Genomic DNA, 20,917 nt, shown 5'->3' with positions numbered 1-20,917 from the left:
CCCACGCCAGAGGAGACATTAAGGAGACCCGGTAAGGTGCGTGAATCGCAGCGTTTTAACTTTGTTGTTCGTCCCGATGTTGTTGTGGGCAGACCTCCAAGGCGCAGAGCTCCCCTCAGCCGCTCGCCGTGCCCGCCACTCAGCACTCGCTCCCGGCTCCAGCTGGAGAGCCGGCGGAGGAGGGAGGGGGCCGCCACCGGAGTTTCCTCAAGTACGGAGGGAGGGGGACTGGGCTGGGGGTGAGGGGGGGTGGGGAGGCGGGAGGCGGCTCGGGACTTGAGGTGGCCCTGGCATCCTCCGGGGGGGCGGCCGGCGGGGGGGGGACCCCGGAGCGTGGGCTTGGACCCCGTTCAGGAAATGGGATAACTTTAGATGTTTGCTGGGGAGCCTGCGCGCTGTTGCCGGTATTGTTTTGTAAGTGGTGGCGGTGGAGGTGGTGATGCGAGAGGAGGGCAGGAGTGCGGGGAAGACCCGAGGCTCGCGTGTGCATCTGGGCTGACGCCAGACCACAGACCCTGAAAGTTGGACAAAGCTCTCTCCCCTTCCTGGAATATAAAGGCGACCCCCAGCCCACCCCACAGTCTTAATATTCCACCCCCCCTTTAGTCTTTTTGTTTCGCTTTCTGCACTCCCTCTCCCTACCAGTCCTCCTCTCTCCCGCCTGGAATTTCGGAGACCAGTCTCATCCTTCAGAATTCTAGGGATTCCAGAGACCGGAAGCGTTAATTTAATTGCAGCTACTTTCCCCCCACACCCCCCTCCCTCCGTGTACGAAGCGAAACCACTCACGTGTTGTGTCACTTTAAGCGCGGGCTTGGGAAATGTCGCTTGCACTGTGGGGCTAGAGTAATGAGCAAGGAAAAGAGGTTATCTGAGTTAAAATCAAATTGGATTTGGAAATATTTGCGTTTGATAGCAGCAGTTTCTTGAGTGTTGATCTGCTGGCGTCGGAGGTACATGAAGCACTGTTTACATATTTTAATAGTCGTTTCCCTTGCACTTTGCAAAGCGAATTTATTAATAAATAGATGGACCCTGGTGAGTATCTGAAGACGCTGGCCTCTGTGACTAAATGCAGAGTGTGGTGAATGTGAATTCATTTTAATGTCTTTCCTTCTCAACTAAAGCAGGTCAAAAGGAGGAACTCTGTGAATATGCAGAGCCATATCCAGGCAGTCTGGGTGGCAGTCCACTGTACTTCTTCAGAAAAGTTTAGGGATTTGTTCTATCCCAGTTGGGAGCCTCACAATATCCAGATATCCAAAGTAGTTGGTCAGGAAAGGCATGAGCCGGATTTCCCCAGAGACTGCCTTCAGGCTCAACACAATTCTTCAGTCAAGGGCAAGACCAAGGGAGATCTGTGGGATTTTGGGTAATAAGTGTGGGAATCTGCAAAGGGACTGGACAGAGTGATTTGTTTCCTTGCTGCTCATAAATAATGGCCCCTAGTATCCTTAAAAAAAAAAAAAAAGCCCACGCAAACAAAACAAGCCAATGAAGTAGGCGCGTGGGAGATTTGTAGGCAATGGGCATTTCAATCAGAAAAAAACAGAGCAGAGTTTTTGATCAGGATTAGAGGAGTGAGGCTCGATTGCCAAGAGTGATTAGGTGAAGGGCCAGATGGTTTTAAAGTACACGGAAATGTTTTTTAAGTTTGACTTTTACAGAATTAAAAAGAGGACGGACAATGTCTTAGAGTCTTTACAGAATCGCAAAAATTTTGATCTGTCTAATTTTGAAGGAATTCAGCTGTATGTGAACTGTTGTTAGCTCTGATACGGAAAGAATCTGGTTTCAAATGTAGATACATGGGACAAAGTTTCTGGGGTTGCTTCTTCCTGATTTAAATATAGCTCCTAGGCTGAAGCCTAGATAAATTCAGCCACAATGATTTAAAATCAAAAGTACTTACACTGAAAGTTCTCTTAGGCATTGTGCAAAGTTCTGCAAATTATGTCATCAACTGTTTATTCTTCAGAACTATACAAGATAAAATCATAAGCATCACTTAAAACTGATGCAATACAGCTTTAAATCCTCAGACTGGTAGAGATTGCTTTTGTTTGCCTAAAAGGTAGATCTTTCATCACATGAGTTGTTTAAAAACATTTAATTGTGGGGGTGGGAAGGGATGTGCATAATTATTTAGTTATTTGTGTTAATTATATAGTAGCATACTCGCTTGAAAACCTTTTTTTTTTCTTTCGTTCCAGTGGTCTTCTAACAATCTTGTGCATGAAGAATTAATAGAGATTTTTTGTTTGCTTGTAGGTTTATAAAAAATCTTTTTGTAGCTTTTTGAATGGGCAATATTGAATCAATCTGACAGACTTGTAGAGTAAACTCTTAGTATAGGAAAAAAGAGCTTCAACTCTTAATGTAGAAACTCTGCATTAGTTTTGTTGTTGAGCTCAAACAGTTCTGGTTGAATGGCGCGTTATATACAGGATTCAAAACTCTCAAACTTATTTGGTAAATAACCAGGCATTTGAGATTCAGTGGTTATTTCAAGTTAACTTAGTCCTATACATGTAAATGCACATCCTGTTTTGACTGACACATTATTTTGTACAAGAAAAAAAATGAATATATGTTTATAAAGATGTTATTTGTGGAGTATATGGAGTAAATAGTAAATAAAAGAGTAAAGTTTATACTCAGTATGATGGCTTTTTTTTTTTTTTTGGTCCTTTTTGAGGGGAAAGACATGACCTATATGGAAAGTTTAAAATTCATTTTCCAGTTAAAAGAATGGATTTGAATGCTTGAATAATTTTTTTCTTTTAAAGCAAATGAAAACTATGGTATGATTAAAAGAATATACAATCCTCTTGAAAAGCTGTATTCTTGATAGGCAATCACTGTTTTGAAGTCATGTTCAGATTATATATATGTATAAAAGTAAAATACAGAGCAGGAATAAACTTGTTTTTAGTAATCTCCCCCAATACACTGGATTTTAAATAACTTAGAGTTCTAAGGTTGAACACTATTTAGATTTCCATCAGGTAAAATTGTTGGGTATAATTGATTGGCATAACCTGGATGTTTCACGCGATATCCAATCACCTGCAGTGGTAGGGGATGCTATAATTAGAGTTTTGAGAGTAACCTGGAAAACTTTATTTCTAGGCCTAAAGTCAAAGCATTCCCTCACATACTCATCACAATTTTGTAGCCTGAGAATTGTAGGCTTATTTTAAAGGCAAAGAAAGTGCTTGGCTGTTTCAAATAAACTATATCCTGAACTTAGATTTGTAGATAGTTAATAAAATAAAAGTCCAATTTTGTTCCAAACGTTGTTTAAAACACCCATTTGTAAATTGTCTACATTTGGTTTTCATATGTTAATGATTTGGGATCTGAAACTTCTTTCAGAAAGACATTTTGGTTTATCTTAAAAAAACACCACACAAAACTGTCTAAACAACTCTGTAAATAAACTGTTCCAAATGTCTCAATTTGATGAATGAATTAAAGAATTATAGTTCTTAATCCAATTATGATCAGTCTTGTTATTCCATTTCCCATTGCGGGGAGCTTTGGGGAGTGGGAATGGTAAATGATTCTCAAATGTGAGTGGGGTCTTTGTTGTTTATTTTCTGTGTGTGTGATGTAACGTAAATAATTACTCATACCTAACAGGAGAAAGATTTTAGATGTAGAAAAGTTATTTAATGATTTTCAGTTAAGCCAAGAATTCGTTTGCATGAAAAGTTGCTCTTAATGAAGAGTAAAGTGAAAATTTCAAGAATATAAAGCACAGATCTAACTTTTTGCTTAAAAATAATGAATTTTTACATTTAAAGGGGGAGAAATGGAGCACTTATGGGTCGGTAGCAGGCAGATATTCAGGTACTCTCAGTCACTTTTAGCTGGGCCTTGCTCAGACATTTCTGTGGTGGTATTTAATAAACTTTACCATTTTCAGTTTCCTTGTCTTTAAAGTTAAGGGAATATAGCTTTTTGAGTGGCTTCTCTCAACCCCTTACACCTGTACCTGCTTGCATGGGTGCTTTTGAACGCTCTCCGGATCAGGGGCCTGAAACTATAGGATGGGCCCTGATAACAGCCCCGTTTGCTCTGAAGGACCCTTCTGAATTCCTGCCTCATTTGTCCAGTTTAACCTCTGGCTCATTAATTAATTCAAAGGTGTTAATAGCTCATTATGGTTTAATTCTCTAGATGTGGTTATTATTATTATTATTATTACCGTTATTGTTGCAGTTTATTATGACCATCTAATTCCTTAGAGAAAGAGTTGTGAATATAGGTATCAAGTGAAACTGCCAGAAGAAACATTTATGAATATAAGGATTTTTTTGGTACTACTCAAATTGTACCTTATAGGCAAGTAATTACTCTGCTTACAGGTAAGGATGCTGGGCAGGCATATTGATAAAAGTAGGAGGGAAATAAATGCATTTAAAGAATACATTAAACAATCACTCTTTAAAAACTGAGCCTAAAAAAAAAAAAAAAACTGGAAAAAGAAAAAACGTATTTCCAGGAGAGGTGCTACTGAATTCTATAGATACAGGTCTATTCATTCTTCATTGCTTAAAGTTCATTGTAAGTTACAAAGGAAAACAAACAAACAAACAAACCCTGATTCTATCTCTGATGCTCAATTACTTCTCATTCAATTATTTTGTGATTATATAGTATCATATGTCCAAAGGGGACAGATAGTGCCTCATTCAGCGGGATGGGAGGGCTCTGGCTTGTTCTCCAGTTGGAATTCTCTGGAAGCTCAGGTATTGTGTTGTCATTGCAGCACCAATTAAAGTCTTTGAGGTAGGGAACTTAGGAAAGAACCAGGATGCAAGAGGCAATCCCACTAGCTTTTGGAGCTTCTCATTTTAGGTCTATGTATAATTCTTCCAAGACTTCACTTGGAGTTCTGTGGCCCTTTTACTGACCTCTAAAGGTGGAGACTATAATGCTTTTTCTTATAGAGATATTGCATGGATTACAGTCGATATTATATGTCAAATTCCTAGACTACGGTTTGTCATGAACCAGGTGCTTAGTAAATGTTAGCAACACTTGTCTTCCCTCCAGTCAAGTCTTTTTGATCATTAATAATACTTGAAGGTTAATTTCGTACTTGCTTTGTACTGGACTTATTTGAGTCCAAGAAGAAAAATATATCACTTCCTTGAGGCTGAGATCAACATTTTAAAATAGTGATTCAGTTAATGTCTATATATGATCTCTGACAATGTGGTTTTATTAAGATGCTGTATTTGGTGCAAGTGTGAATTCTATCTTTTATTCATAGAAATGTTCCTTCAGTAATTAGCATTTTATCCTACATAATAGGTAAAGGCAACAAAAACCTTAGGACCTAACTATAGATCTCTCTTCTTGTTGTCCTTTTTGATTTCCCATTACAGATACAAACTAGTGAAAATTTATCATGACTTTATCCATAGTCAGTCATCTACCTTGCAGTAATATGAAGTTATAGTACGTGTAGATAGAGATTCCACTTGGAAAAAGAAATAAATCTGACTTTGCAATGTTTGCCCTTTGAGTCAGCAGTTTCTTCAAAGAGAACCTCATAGACTTGTTTATACTGGAGACAAGGAGAAAGGCACAATAAATATACTATTACCTGTGTGAAGAGATGATGTATAGTAACATGGAGAAATTACTGGATGCTTTCTCTTTCCAGTGATACAGAAAATTTCTCTCTAACTATAGGCTTCCCCCCGCTATCTGGAAGTAGAGCATTCCAGTGAAACCCTTTGTGAGCTGAAATGGCCTAAAGTGAAGAAGCAATTACCATTTTGTAAAAGCAGAAATCCTCTTTGGATTAGTGAAAACAGGTACTAATGTAGGTTTTTCATGAAAGCAAAATGGTGTAAAGCAAACTTTTGGATAGCAGGGTGGTGGTGGGGGGAACCTATAAAACTGACCAAAGATAAGGAAGGGCTTTAAAAAAGTAAGTAAGTGACCTGGTTATTACATTAGTTTGGATTCCTCGAGAAGCAGATGACAAAAGGGGATTAGATAGGTAAGAAGAGGAAGCAGAAGGCTGGGAGAGCCTTTCAGCTGTGATCCATGTTTGATACTTATGCAAGGAGAGACGGAAGGAGGGAGGGTCGAGTAGAAAGAAGCTGTACTGTAGTGCAATCCAGGAAAGGTTTGGCAAGGCAGAAGAGAGTCAGCCATTGGAGGAGTATTCATTCGCTGGCTAGGAGCAGCCCCCTGGAAGCATGGCCTCCGGGCATCACTGTTGCTAGAGACCTAGGGGCAGCAAGTGGGGCGCTGAGTCCATTATAATCTTGCAACAGGAGATCTGAGTGGTATGGTTCTAGTTTGGTAGTATAGCCCAGAGGTTAGTAGCAGTAGCTCTGGTCGGTGGACTTGTCACCAAAAAAAAAAAAAGACCCGGTATTTCTTTAAGCTCTTTGATGCTTTATTTTCCTCCCCTGTAAAATGACCATAACAATAATATCATCTCACTGAGTCCTGGTCACATTAAATGAGGTTGTATGAAATTACGTATAAATCCATAGTACCATGTATGGCATAGAGGAAATGTTCAAAGCATATAGTAGCCCCCCCCCCTTATTTTGGGGGATACATCCAAAATTCCCAGTGGATGCCTTTCTGAAACCACATACAGTACTGAACCCTATATATGCTATGTTTTTTCCTATGCATGCATACGTACCTATCATAAAATTTCATTTATAAATTAGATGTAGTAAGAGATTAACAACAATAATAATAACAGAACAGTTATAACAATATACTGTAATAAAAGTTAATGTGAATGTGGTGTCTCTGTCACAATTTCGTATTGTACTGTACTCACCCTTTGTGTGATGATGTGAGATGATAAAATACCCACGTGATGATATGAGGTGAGGTGAATGAGGTGGGCACCGTGACGTAGTGTTAGTCTACCCTTCAGAAGGAGGATCATCTGCGTCGGGGGCGTGGGTGATCTCAGATAAGTGAAACCACAGATAAGGGGGGTTTACTGTATTGAACTCTTTTTAATGTACTCATAATATGTAACTGGAAAGGTATAGCTGAATTGTGTCAGGTGAGAGTAAATATACTCAAACAATAGATATTAGCTGTAATTAGAAGGCATTGTTTTTGCAAGCAAACATCTTTAAGGCTCGCCTTTTAAAAATAGCTCGGTTTATTTCTCCTGCTTCAATCCTTATTTTTTATCAGGTTAGAAACCATACAACAAATAGACCAACTGACCTTGGCCATCTTCAGGTAATTTGCCCTGAAGCATGAGGTAGACAGAGTGCTCCCTTCATTTCCTTACCCCTCTAGGCTTCCTATTCAGTTGAGAAGCAACTTGCACTGTAAGTCTGCATTTTATCTTGAGCCTCAAACACCTTGCAAGTCTTTGCTCCCCTATGTTACTGTTCCTAAACCAACTTGCCGCACACAAAGCACTGAACTCAAGTGGCCCTCAGTGCTAGCTCCTGCTGTGATGAGTCACAGAGCCACCAGCACTTTGTTGCGTTAGATTTGATCACTGCCATGAGCAGTCCTTCGATTGTCAGCTAAGAGACCCTTCAGGGAGTTGTCCCTTAATAGAAAGTCTCTTTTCTTCCCTCCTGTTGTAACTTTAAATTAAAAGAAACTGTAGAGGAGCGGGTGGCATTGCAGCAGTTCATTCTTCTACCCACTGGGAGAACAACATCTGAGAAAAGACGTTATTGGACTGAGAATTGAGTTGTTGCTATTTTTTTTGGGCCAGCATGGGGGGGAGGTTGTGGTGGAGGAATGAAGACCGTGTCGTTCAGATGCAGACTGATTCTCAGTAACGCAATGGAGAGCGATCCTTCTGTGTATGCTGGTGAGCATTTTTTGGGCGTTAGACACTGACTTAACATATTAATTTCAAGTGGGATTCACGGGACCCTGATTTTTTACATGGTTCTGGGTGTTGTGTGGGAACTGGCATGGGGACACGTCAGAGTTCAAGGAGGGTGGGAGGCAGGAAAGGGAGCTAATTTTTGACACATTCCTCAAGCAAATTGACCCCCCTAGGAATCTGTGCCCCAGGATGAGGACTGCTTACTGTGAGCCTTTGGCATAGTTTTCCCCAAATAGTGAGTGCTGGTTACTTTAATGTTAAAAAGGCTGATGAACTTCACATTTGTGAGAGGAAAAAGAAAAGAGATGTTAGTACTTTCGACGACGTGTTTTCTAGATGCTGTTTCTCACTAAATGTCTGATTTAATCCTCTGCTGTGCCAGGCTTCATACCCTCTCTAGTTGCTGGTCCATTCCCATTCTGGGTTAGGGCCTGCCCCCAAGTCTGATGTGTGCTAAGATTTCCCAGTGTAATTCATGGCTACGAAAAGCTGAGGTTGTTTGATGCGTGACTGAGGTTTGCGTGTGAGTTCTTGCGATGCTCAGTGTTACTATGCAGTATTGGCAGTCTTTCCCGTGGATCTGGCACAATCAGTCTCATTAATTTACTCTTGCACTGGGAACTGCTTTTGAACAAGTGCATACTATTTCTTATACTTTTGCTTTGACTTGTCTTTCTTCTCTCTCTCGCCTTACTCCACGATACTACACTACCAGCAGGATAGTAGTGTCTTTTCTACATTAAATCAGGAAACGAAGTGCTAATTTTAATGCATACTAAACAGACAAACAGTTCTGTCAATATGTAAAGAACCTTAATGCTCCCAGTATCTATTTCTAGGGACTTACTCAGACCCCTGAAATGCTCTTCCCTCCCTGCTTCTCTTTCCCTATCACTGCTTTTGGGATTTTCTTAACCTTTCTGTCACCACAAAGTCTTTTTTTTTTTTGTTTTTTATGTTTGTTTACTTTTGAGAGAGAGAGAGAGAGACAGAGCGTGAGTGGGGGAAGGGGGGCAGAGAGAGAGAGAGGGAGACCACGAATCCGAAGCAGGCTCCAGGCTCTGAGCTGTCGGCATGGAGCCCAATGCGGGGCTTGAACCCACGGACCACGAGATCCTGACCTGAGCCAAAGTCAGATGCTTAACCGACTGAGTCACCCAGGCACCCCACCACAAAGTCATTGTTATCATGGCACCATTGGCCACTGCATTGCGTTAATCTCAGTGGATGAAGTGAGAAGTGAAAGATGTGCTTGCATGCATTGCTGCCTGGTTTGAAAGGGGTAACTGGTAGTATGACAAAACACTTCTCATCAGAAGGTAAACTCCATGAAGGCACTGTGTTGTATTCCTGATGCAGTCACAATGCCTGGGACAGAGCAGCTGCAGAACAAATGGTTGTTGAGCCCACATGCCTTTCAGACTGAGCTTCATTTTGATTCGAAGGCCCGGCCCTGCATGACAGAAAAGTGGGGAAACTAATAGCTGTTGAGCACTGATCCTGTTCTAGGCATGGATCAGGATCTCATTTAATCCTCACAGCCCCCCTGTTAGGTGGGTATCAGCCACTTTTCGTGGATGTGTGAACAAACTCCAATGGGTCAGGCGCTGGCCTGTTTCCCTCAGCTAGGAAGCAGGAGAATTATTGCCTGAATTTCAGTCTAGTTGATTCTGCTTCTTGTGTTCTTTCCATCATGCTGTGGCCAACGTGCTGGTGTGGGGGCATGAACCTTACCTGCCTGTCCACCACAGGGGATGATTAGGAGGAACAGGTGAGAAGTCACAGAAAGTGATGCCTGAGATGTGAACTAAATCCTGGATGTTGAATATGATTATCAAGTACCCCACTGGTTCATTTATTAACAAATGTGTGTGTGTGTGTGTGTGTGTGTGTGTGTGTGTGTGTGATATAACACAGATGCATGTTGTTTGCACTTAATAGGAAATACTTTGTGACTTGAAACAGAGATTCTGAATACTTAAAAACTGACATCAAAGGAAATGATAGAACAGTATTTCACAAAGGTGATCACTCAGTCACTCAGTTGAAAACTACCTGGGATATTTTTAAAACTCTACCTTTCTGGCCCCCATTCAGACAGGGAATCTGAATCTCTGTGGTAGTTGCCCTGTAATGCTACATTTTTAACGAGCACGACTGTCAATTCTTTTGCACATAGGAGTTTGGGAACCAGTGCTAAAAAAAAGTATTGACTTAGTTTGGTACTAGGCTATGTATATGGCATCTGAAATTAAAGTAAGATCTCAAAGAATAGTGGCAATGCCTAGATAAAGCACAACTGATTGCTGAATTGTTATACTTTTTTTGATGATGTGGTTTTAGAAGTTTTGAAATAAAATATAAATTGCGTTTATTAAATTTAAATGTGTAGAACATTAGCATGTTTAAAGTCAAGAGTGAGGGCACCTGTCACAAATTGGGTTGGGATTGGGGGAAGGGTGGTAGTTATGGGTATTCTAGGTTTGGAAAGAACTTTCTGTAAGGACAAATCTAAGATGGCTAAGTATGCTGAGAACCAGAGGTTGATTTCTTTCTCCAGTTTTGTATCCCCAATACTTAAAACAGTATCTGGAACAGAGTAGGTGCTTAAAGACCTTTGTTTAATGAATGAATAAAAACAGAAGAGAGTGATATGTGGAAAGTAGAATAGTTTGGTTGTGATTACTGTGGATAAAGAGTCAAGAAAGGGTATGCTGAAAAGGAATCCTAGTGAGATAAGACAAGGACAGGGTTTTAATTAGTCTAATATGGTCCTTACAGGAAAGTGCCTTCATACAAAACAAATAAACAATGCAAAACCAACCTGAGTTTTGTATAGGATTAAATCACCAGGCCACTGCTTGTGTGTATTATCTTGGGAGCAGCAATTACTACATGAGGACAGGGACCAAGTCTGTTTTGTTCTCCATACTGTCATAGTACTCAATAAATATTTATTGAACGAATGACAGGGTTTCCACATGGACTGGAAAAGAAAGCTTTTAAATGACACAAAAACGTCTTGTAAAATGAGGAAAAAATCTTTACAATTGCTAACCAATAGCTTGTGATCATGAAACTGGCAATCTTCATAGAACTGTGTGTTCCCAGTCTCTTTAGAGTTTAGTAAAGTCTCCATATGATAGTTTGTCTGTCACCAAGCGGGCCTTTGCCTCCAGTGCCATTTTCACTTTATTGTTTCGAAAATCCACCATGGTGCCTAGTGCGGTGCCTTGCTGACATTAGCTGTTTAATTAGTATTTGTTGAATAGTTCAATTAGTGAGTGAAGAGTCCTGACTAGGGCCTGGGAGGGGGAAGTGGGGATTGAAAGCAGTGAAGCAGAGAGTTGCCCTCATCCACTCAGAGACCTTTGAGTAGGCACATTTCCCATAGAGCTCAAGGCCTGGTTGTTGGAATCTTGAGGGGAAGGATGTTTGCTAAGATAATGACTACAAAGGTAGGTCCAGCCTTGTTAGAAGAGGCAACCATTCATTTGATCTGGGAAGTCAGGCCAGAAAATGTATTGCGGGAAAGATGGTAAAAAGTAATTCTAAACCTAACAGGAGTTTCAGTAGAAAAATGGCTCTAATTCAGGCAGTGTAATGTTAACATCAATGCGTGTCTCATGGCTCAAGCCCCGCATACTGCTTTGGAAATAAAAGGAGATTGTGTAAAGAATTAGCAATACAAGGCATTTTTAAGTGCTTTATTGCAGAGGCCTGTGATACTCTGTGAAATCTATGCAGCCTTTTTCTTCCTGCTGTGCTTAATTTCAGAATCTGATGCTATTACCTATCCTTAGAGAAAAAAAAATTACTCACTGTTAACTCTTAAAAACCGAGTTTAACATTGCACTTGCTTTCAACATAATCTTTCTGACATTTCTTAGGAAGAGAGAAGTATATTTAGCCACAGAAGGTTTACCTTCAAGTTGCATATGTAGGATTGCTTCTAGGAGGCAGCATTAGAGTAAGAGGGCAAGTTGGAAAAAAAATGTTGAAAGCCTAAGTTTAGAAATGGCTCAAACAGCTTGAAGAACAAGGTCCCTGAGAGAGTTGGCATAGAATGGGTTTAGCATGAATCCAGATCAGAAGCCAGAGAAGTAAATTATGAGACATTATGAAGATCAGGCAGAAGAAGGAAGGACAGGAGTTAAGTCTTTATAGTATAGGTGGCTATCTTCTTGGACATGAAGACATACCCACCAAAAATATGTTCCCTGGCATGCCATCGCTGTGCCCTTTCTTCTGTCTAGCACAAAATAACAGTTGACATTGATTCATACTTCAGGCATTGTGCTGAGCAGTTTTTTAATTTTTTTATTTTCATTGATTCTTCCCAGTACTTCTCTAATTTAGATACAAATGCTGCCCCATTATACAGATAATGTTGGGTTTGCCCAAAAGTAGCATAGCTGTTTAGTGTTGGAGCTGAGACTTGAACCCAGAGTGGTTGATTCTGAAGCATGGGCTCTTAGCTATGGTAATATAGGAAGTATATTTTAAGTGCTGTTGAGTCATCCCTCAAAATGATGTTTTTATTTTCCCTTTCTTATATATATATACTTCTATCACTCGAGGACAGTCTTTTTTTAGCTCATTTCTGACCTATTGCAAAGTTCCACAAACTAGCGTCTCTCCTTACAATCTGCTCTGTTTACCACTGTCAGGTCAATCTTCCTGACATGCTATTTAGATCATGTGGCCCCTTTCTCAAAAATTCAAAGTGCCTGAATGCCAGATGGGACCCAGATTCTTAAGTCTGGTTTTTGGGGGCCTTAAAATCTATCTCCAAGTCTCCTATCTTTTTAGGCTCATATTTGAAACTTACCCTTTGAGAATAATTTGCTTCTGATCTGGATTCAAGCTGAACACAGTTTCCCAGATGACTCCCCAACTGTCTGCAACATGTCAGCCATATCAACTCTTTTCAGAATGCTCACGCCAGAGACCATGCCATTACATAAAAAGCCACTGCTCATAGTCAGCTCAGACAATTCTTCCAGAATTGCTTTTTCTAGCTACTTCAGACTTGCTCATCAGTTGACTTTCTTTGGTTCTCAATCAACTTGTCTCTGTATTTCGGCTTTCTCTTTTTGTTTTGTCCTTTCATTCATTCATTCAATCATCAACAAATATTTATTGAACACCTACTATGAACCAGACACCATGTTAAATGTCAGTGATGTGTAGAGGGGACACACATCTTGTACACAAGGATTTAAAGCCTATAAAGGAAGATAAACGTTAGTGAATTGCCTGCATTTATGATTGCAAATTGTGGAACTCTATTTCACACAAGTATATACAATCTGTGGGAGAAGTATCTGATCTATTTAGGGGGGCCAATCAGAGGAGGCTGCCATGAGGAAGTCACATTTGAAGAATGGCTAATGAGATAAAGAGGACTAGAGAAAAAACTTTTGAGACATGGGGAGTAGCATGTGCAAAGATTCCAAAGGGGGAAGGATACGTTCTTGGAATTAGAAGGCCAGCATAGCTGTAGTCGAATGACTAAGGAATGCAGCTCTAGAGGTAGGTTGGGATCAGATCGTTAAACCTGATGGGCCATGTTGGAGAGTTGAGTCTTTATAATAAGGGTGATAAGAAACCCATTGAATAGTTTTAAGCAAGAAACTAATAAAATTTGTGGCTATAGCAGGTGGACCAAATTTAAGAGAGGCCGGAATGGATTTGGACAGGCTAATAAGGAGGGTATTGCTGTTATTTGTATAAGGAAAGAAGGCGGCTGAAATTTGGACTCTTGCAGTAGTGTTAGAGATAGAGACACAAGGAAAGATTTCCAAAGAAGAAGAAAAAAAAAAAAAACAACAAAAAACCATGGAAAGTCGCCCAGGTCCAGGTGCTTTGTTAACCCTACTTTTTAGCCTCATTCCAGTAACCTAATGGGATATTCCCTCTGGTAATTACCCATTGTTTCCATGTTTCATAGGTTTAGAAAAGAGATGCTTAAGACCATATCTCTCCTGGGATCTCTGCTGGCTGGATCTGTACCTGTTATAGCCCTTAAGTATTCAGGAAGAAAGATTCGATACAAAACATATAGTGCCTTCTGTCTACATCTTTGTATTTGCCTTCACATTTCTATGTGTTCCTTTTGTATATAACATTCCTTCATATAGATTTCCTGAAACCCTACCCATATCTTAATTTCCAAATTAAATTTTACTTTTTCTTAGTATCCTCATAGAATATACTGACCGAAGATCTCTCCTTCTGATCTTACGTTATTTACATCTGTAACCACTTTTATGACTTAATTATATATTGTACCATATTGTAAGCATGTTGTGAACATGTCTTATCCTTTGAGATGTAATTGTGAGTTTGTGCCTTGGAAGTAGATGCTGTAGTTCATTATTATACCCCTATTTTGGATCATCATTTACACTTTCGAGCTGGGCAATTTATTTAACCTCTCAGTCTGTGATTCCCTCATCTGCAGAATGGTGATAATCATATCAGTAAGCAGTTGCGAGGAATCAATGGTAGAATGGATACAAAGCACTTAAAACAATCCTTGGCAAATAATGAGTTCTACCATATGATGACATTTTATGGTTATAAATATTATCCTTTGAAATCAGAAACCTGTATCTTGTTACTACTTTTGTCTACTTGGAGCTCAGTAAATATTTATTGAATTCAGGTTTAAATTTAAATTTAAGTATCACTTTTGCCAGGGGATACAAATATAAATAAATGTTGGTTCTTGTCTGAAGGAATGTTGATTTGATAGGGGAGCAAGTAACATAAACCGGTAATTATGTATCTGTGTGATAGGTGTAGTGATAGAGTATTTTGAGAGCCAGGTTGGGGAAGGTTTACTAAGTGAATTGATGTATGAGTTAAGTATTTTATTCATCAGTTAAATACATAGTAGAATACTATATGTGTGTTATATAAACTCAAAGTTCCATAATAAAATAACACTCCTGCCTTACTAATGATCATGTCTACCCATTGCCACCACTTTCAACTCTGTATTTCTAAATAAAATGTTTACTCCTTATTTTATTATTTAAAAAAAAGTTATCAGTCTATTTGCTACTATTTGGCTTTGTTTTGCACATCTTCCTGTACCTCACCTATCTAAAACCACACATACTCCTTTTCCCTTTCTTCCAATATAATTTCATCTTTTTTTGTGTGTGCGTAGGGGGGTTAAATCAGTTTAGTAAACACAGTCACTTTGACTTTGTAAATGTTGTTTATCTCTGAGAGTATCATGAATTTATTACTTATACTTTTTATACAACTTTTTTAGTTTTCTTGGGGTTAATAATGACCTGTATTCAAACCTAACGTTTTACTAGGATTGCTCAATTTTTACTGGGAATTCCTGAGTCTAAGGCTTAAAATTGGGTGAGTGGCATATCCAAGGTGGACCTTTGGGGCAGTCAGCCCTGGTGGGAAGGACCATTTTATTATTACATAATTTAGAATTGTTGGAGCCAGATGATAATAAAAAGCCCCCTGCCTTTTACTTATATTATGCTTCTTAACATTTCTGCAGACTTTGCACCCCTGTGTTGCCTGCACTCAGACACACTGTTCCCAGAAACCTGCCCTTAGTAAGGCTCTGAGTTAAGCTAAGTATGGCAGGGAGTGGTGCTCCTAGAAGGGAGGAGAGCATTCCAACCAGGCAGTGTGACATAAGTAAAAAGGCAAGGAGGTGAGAAATGGCATGGTGTGTTGGTGAAATTACAGATTGTTTGGTGTCAGTAGAGCATGATGGGGACAAGCTGAGATGAGGCTGTGATTGTGGAAAGTGGTCAGATCAGGGTGATCTTTTTATTGTAGACTCCTATTCACGAGATTCTGTCTTGTGGGCTTTGGGGAACCTTGTAGTGTTGAGTAATGTGGTTTGCTTTGCTTGTGAATGAACTAATGATGTGTTAGCCAAAAAATGAAAATCTGGCTCCTTAAGTCAGCAGTTAGAATGCTGTATTTGCATATTTGGTGACATATTAATACTTTAGGGGTGTCCCATCTGTAAAATTTTTAGAGTGCATGATTCTACAGAATGTGTGTGTGTGTGTGTGTGTGTGTGCGCGCACACACACACACATTCATTAGGGCACAATAAACACTTAGAGCAAGGGTCTGCTTAAATGACAGTAGAAGTAAGAGTGGCAGTACATCAGAATTTCCTGGACACCAACTCTGACGTGTAAATTTGTGTGCACTGGGTTTACTGCAAGGGCTTTTGGGAACAACACCTGTGAGGGGTTGAGAGAAGCAGGATGGGCCCATGGAGAAGTTGAGTGTGCCACACCTGAGGGTACAGCTAATCTATGGGGAGCTCTGGAACTGGATGGCTTCTTAGAGATGTCCTGAAACGAGGCAAGGGGGCCAGGCCTCTGTAACCTCACAGAGGTTGTTGTTGGATGTGGGCCATCCTTGGGGAGGGGATGGAACTTTGGATGAGGGCAGTTTTTAAAAAAAAAATTTTTTTACTGTTTATTTACTTTTGAGAGACAGGAAGAGCACGAGCAGGGGAGGGGCAGAGAGAGACACAGAATCCACAGCAGGCTCCAGGCTCCGAGCTGTCAGCACAGAGCCCGATGTGGGGCTCGAACTCACCAACCGTGAGATCATGACCTGAGCCGAAGCCGGACGCTCAACCAACTGAGCCACCCAGGCGCCCCAAGATGAGGGCAGTTCTTAAGGAAGGGAGTCTTCAGTAGCCAACACTCTTGGCATCTGGGAGATGAGGGCCACCAGGTAGCATACCACAGCATCCACCACAAACAGCCTTCCAGAGAATTTCTCTATGTTTTTAAATTATTTTTTTTTTATTTTTTTTTTTAAATTTTTTTTTCTCAACGTTTATTTATTTTTTTGGGACAGAGAGAGACAGAGCATGAACGGGGGAGGGGCAGAGAGAGAGGGAGACACAAAATCGGAAATAGGCTCCAGGCTCTGAGCCATCAGCCCAGAGCCCGACGCGGGGCTCGAACTCACGGACCGCGAGATCGTGACCTGGCTGAAGTCGGACGCTTAACCGACTGCGCCACCCAGGCGCCCCTTAAATTATTTTTTAATGTTTATTTACTTTTGAGAGAGAGAGGGAATGGGAGTGAAAGAGCGACAGAGAGAGAGAGGGAGATACAAAATCCAAAGTGGGCTCTGGGCTGAGAGTGGAGAACCCGATGGGGGGCTTGAACTCATAAACTATGAGATCATGACCTGAGCCGAAGTTGGATGCTTAACCAACTGAGCCACCCAAGCACCCCTCTATTTTTTGAATTCTTATAGATTTTCCTTGAAACGTGACTAACAAAGAGCTAGCAGTGTCTATGAGATACACTTTTGCCATTTTCCCATGTTCATTTATATTTACATTATTCGTATTACTTGGAAATCCCTAGATTATTGTTTTGTTTTGTAGGAAGTCTTTTAAAAACACTTGTCCAAATTATGGAAAGAGCCTAAATGTCCATCAACTGATGAATGGATAAAGAAATTGTGGTTTATATACACAATGGAGTACTACATGGCGATGAGAAAGAATGAAATATGGCCCTTTGTATCAACATGGATGGAAGTGGAGAGTGTGATGCTAAGTGAAATAAGCCACACAGAGAAAAACAGATACCATATGTTTTCACTCTTATGTGGATCCTGAGAAACTTAACAGAAACCCATGGAGGAGGGGAAGGAAAAAAAAAAAGAGGTTAGAGTGGGAGAGAGCCAAAGCATAAGAGACTCTTAAAAACTGAGAACAAACTGAGGGTTGATGGGGGGTGGGAGGGAGGGGAGGGTGGGTGATGGGTATTGAGGAGGGCACCTTTTGGGATGTGCACTGGGTGTTGTATGGAAACCAGTTTGACAATAAATTTCAAAAAAAAAAAAAACAAAAACAAAACACTTGTCCATGTCATGAGGGTTAATTTAGCTAAAAAATTAGATGACGTCATCCATAATCCATTTCCTAAAGCATGTGAGACTGTAATGTGTAACAAATGATGAAGGAAAGAAATAGAATGGCATTAACATGAACTTCTTCATGTGGTGAAATGAGGGCCCCTGTGGCAATCTGTTAATAATTAGATTAAAAAATAAAACCACACAGAAAACAGTATGGCGCTTCCTCAAAATATTAGAAATAGAATTACCATATGAACTGGTTATTCTATTGGTTGTTTACCCAAAGAAAACAAAAACACTAATTTGGAAAGATGCATGCACTGCTATGTTTATCTCAGCATTATTTACAACAGGAAAGATATGGAAGTGACCTAAGTGTCCATCAACTGGTGAATAAAGAAGATGTTGTATATGTACACAATGGAATATTACTCAGCCATAACAAAGAATGAGATTTTGCCTTTTATGACAACTTGGATGGACCTAAAGGGTATTATGCTAAGTGAAATATTCACACAAAGAAAGACAAATACATATTATTTCACTTATATGTGGTATCTAAAAATCAAAACAAGCACAAACCAACAAACAAAAAGCAAAAACAGACCCATGAATACAGAGAGCAAACTGATGGTTATCAGAGGGGTAAGTGAAGAGAGGGCAGGCAAAATGGGTGACAGGGGGGAAAATAAATAATTCCAGCCTTGGATAAAATGTCTTTATGAATGAGGCCAGGGGAACATTTTAATTGGAAGTAGGACAACTGACTGGATGTAAACATGTGATGGGGATAATGTCTCCATGTATTGGTAAGGGAGGAGGCATTCTGGCCCAGTATGTGGACAAGAGTATAGGCCTAGGTTTTTCAGCTTCCCAGATGGGCATCTAATTCACTGCTCTCCTAATTTTTAGGATCATGTATGCACATCATCAATAAAAAGATTATTATTTTACTAGTGGTGAACACAAAAATAGAAATTAAAAGGAATGAGATAAAGAGGGAATAAAGAATATCTATAGAATGAATAATGTAAATAGAAGTCATAATATTTTTACTAGCATGCCAATAGATTATTATTATTTTTTGCCTCCACCTTAAAGACTTCTGAACTAGATTTCTAGAGCATAAGTTATATATTAAATGGGGAAAAACTGTACTGGAGACAAATTTTGACAGTTTTTTGCATTTGACCCATGTAACTGTTACAATGAGATCATATGAACTCCCAAGTATTAAAAAATAAATAAGGTTTTAGAATACAGTTGTGTTGCTTTAAAATATTTTACAAATCGAGGAGGGAGTGTGTGTCTATGTGTGTGTCTGTGTGTGCTAGCCAGGGTCATAATGACTTAGGGTTTCCTTCTGTTTAACAATTCCTCATAATTAGCTAAAAGGTTGGGGCCACACTGACACCATTACCCCTGTGTATATCTGGCTGTAATTTATGAGCCATATCCTGCCTTATTTTCCAGAATGCTTTTACTTATTTTTCTCTGATTCATAAACTTATAAATCAGTTACATGTAATAATGAAAAGACACCTTTATTTACATCATCTCAGCAATGAAAAGAAACCTTTCATAAATTTAGTGAATTCCTTCATGTCCTTTGGAATTTTGAATGTTTATAAGCATTTTCTGGCAAAACTCAGCATGGCTTAAAAGAATTATCCCAGATTGATCTTGTGCCTGAACTTCAGATAGCTCACCTTCCTGATTAATATCTTTTATTTTGTTAATAAAAATTCATTTTAGTTGTGTTCTCATTTATATACTTAGCAGTATGCTTAAAAGATATTGGTTGCTTTGAATTTCTTGAAGAAAGGGGATAAATACATTTCAGGTAGCATTACTATTACTTTGCATTACAGATAAAATTAACCGACTGAGCCACCCAGGCGCCCAGATAAAATTAAATGGTAGCCAGATTTGGAACTAGTATACAGAAGTCTTAATAATGATATGGTAATCATGGTTAGATACCTAAGGAAACCTAACTACATAATCTTTTTTTTTTCAGTATATGAAATTTATTGTCAAATTGGTTTCCATACAACACCCAGTGCTCATCCCAAAAGGGGCCCTCCTCAATACCCATCACCCACCCTCCCCTCCCTCCCACCCCCCATCAACCCTCAGTTTGTTCTCAGTTTTTAAGAGTCTCTTATGCTTTGGCTCTCTCCCACTCTAACCTCTTTTTTTTTTCCTTCCCCTCCCCCATGGGTTTCTGTTAAGTTTCTCAGGATCCACATAAGAGTGAAAACATATGGTGTCTGTCTTTCTCTGTGTGGCTTATTTCACTTAGCATCACACTCTCCACTTCCATCCACGTTGCTACAAAGGGCCATATTTCATTCTTTCTCATTGCCACATAGTACTCCATTGTGTATATAAACCACAATTTCTTTATCCATTCATCAGTTGATGGACATTTAGGCTCTTTCCATAATTTGGCTATTGTTGAGAGTGCTGCTATAAACATTGGGGTACAAGTGCCCCTATGCATCAGTACTCCTGTATCCCTTGGGTAAATTCCTAGCAGTGCTATTGCTGGGTCATAGGGTAAGTCTATTTTTAATTTTCTGAGGAACCTCCACACTGCTTTCCAGAGTGGCTGCACCAATTTGCATTCCCACCAACAGTGCAAGAGGGTTCCCGTTTCTCCACATCCTCTCCAGCATCTATAGTCTCCTGATTTGTTCATTTTGGCCACTCTGACTGGCGTGAGGTGATATCTGAGTGTGGTTTTCCTAACTACGTAATCTTAAGTGTACTTCATAAATTAAAAAGCAGAAACTTCCCTGTGCTAGAGAGTGCTTTTTAAAAAAAAATTAAAAAATTAAGATTTTAAAAAAATATACACAAGAATGATCTTTCCATTATTGAGTAGAGGACATATGTGATCTTGAAGTACTGTGCCTTGAAATTTTCAAGTGATTACATTCACATTTGCTCTTATTCTCTGTATAACTATTTGCATATTGATCTTAATAATTTGAAATAAAGAATGTTGTTGTGCTTGATTAATATTACCATTCACTCATTTAAAATCTTTTTATTGCAAGTCTTTGTCACATGTGACAAATGTTCAGTAATGGGGTTACAATGGTAAGCAAAAGAGATTTGGTCCCTGCCCTTACAGAGCTTCCAGTCTAGTGGGAA

Source organism: Lynx canadensis, chromosome B4 (assembly GCF_007474595.2).
Source record: "Lynx canadensis isolate LIC74 chromosome B4, mLynCan4.pri.v2, whole genome shotgun sequence".
NCBI lineage: Eukaryota > Metazoa > Chordata > Mammalia > Carnivora > Felidae > Lynx > Lynx canadensis.
This window is presented reverse-complemented; position numbering follows the sequence as displayed.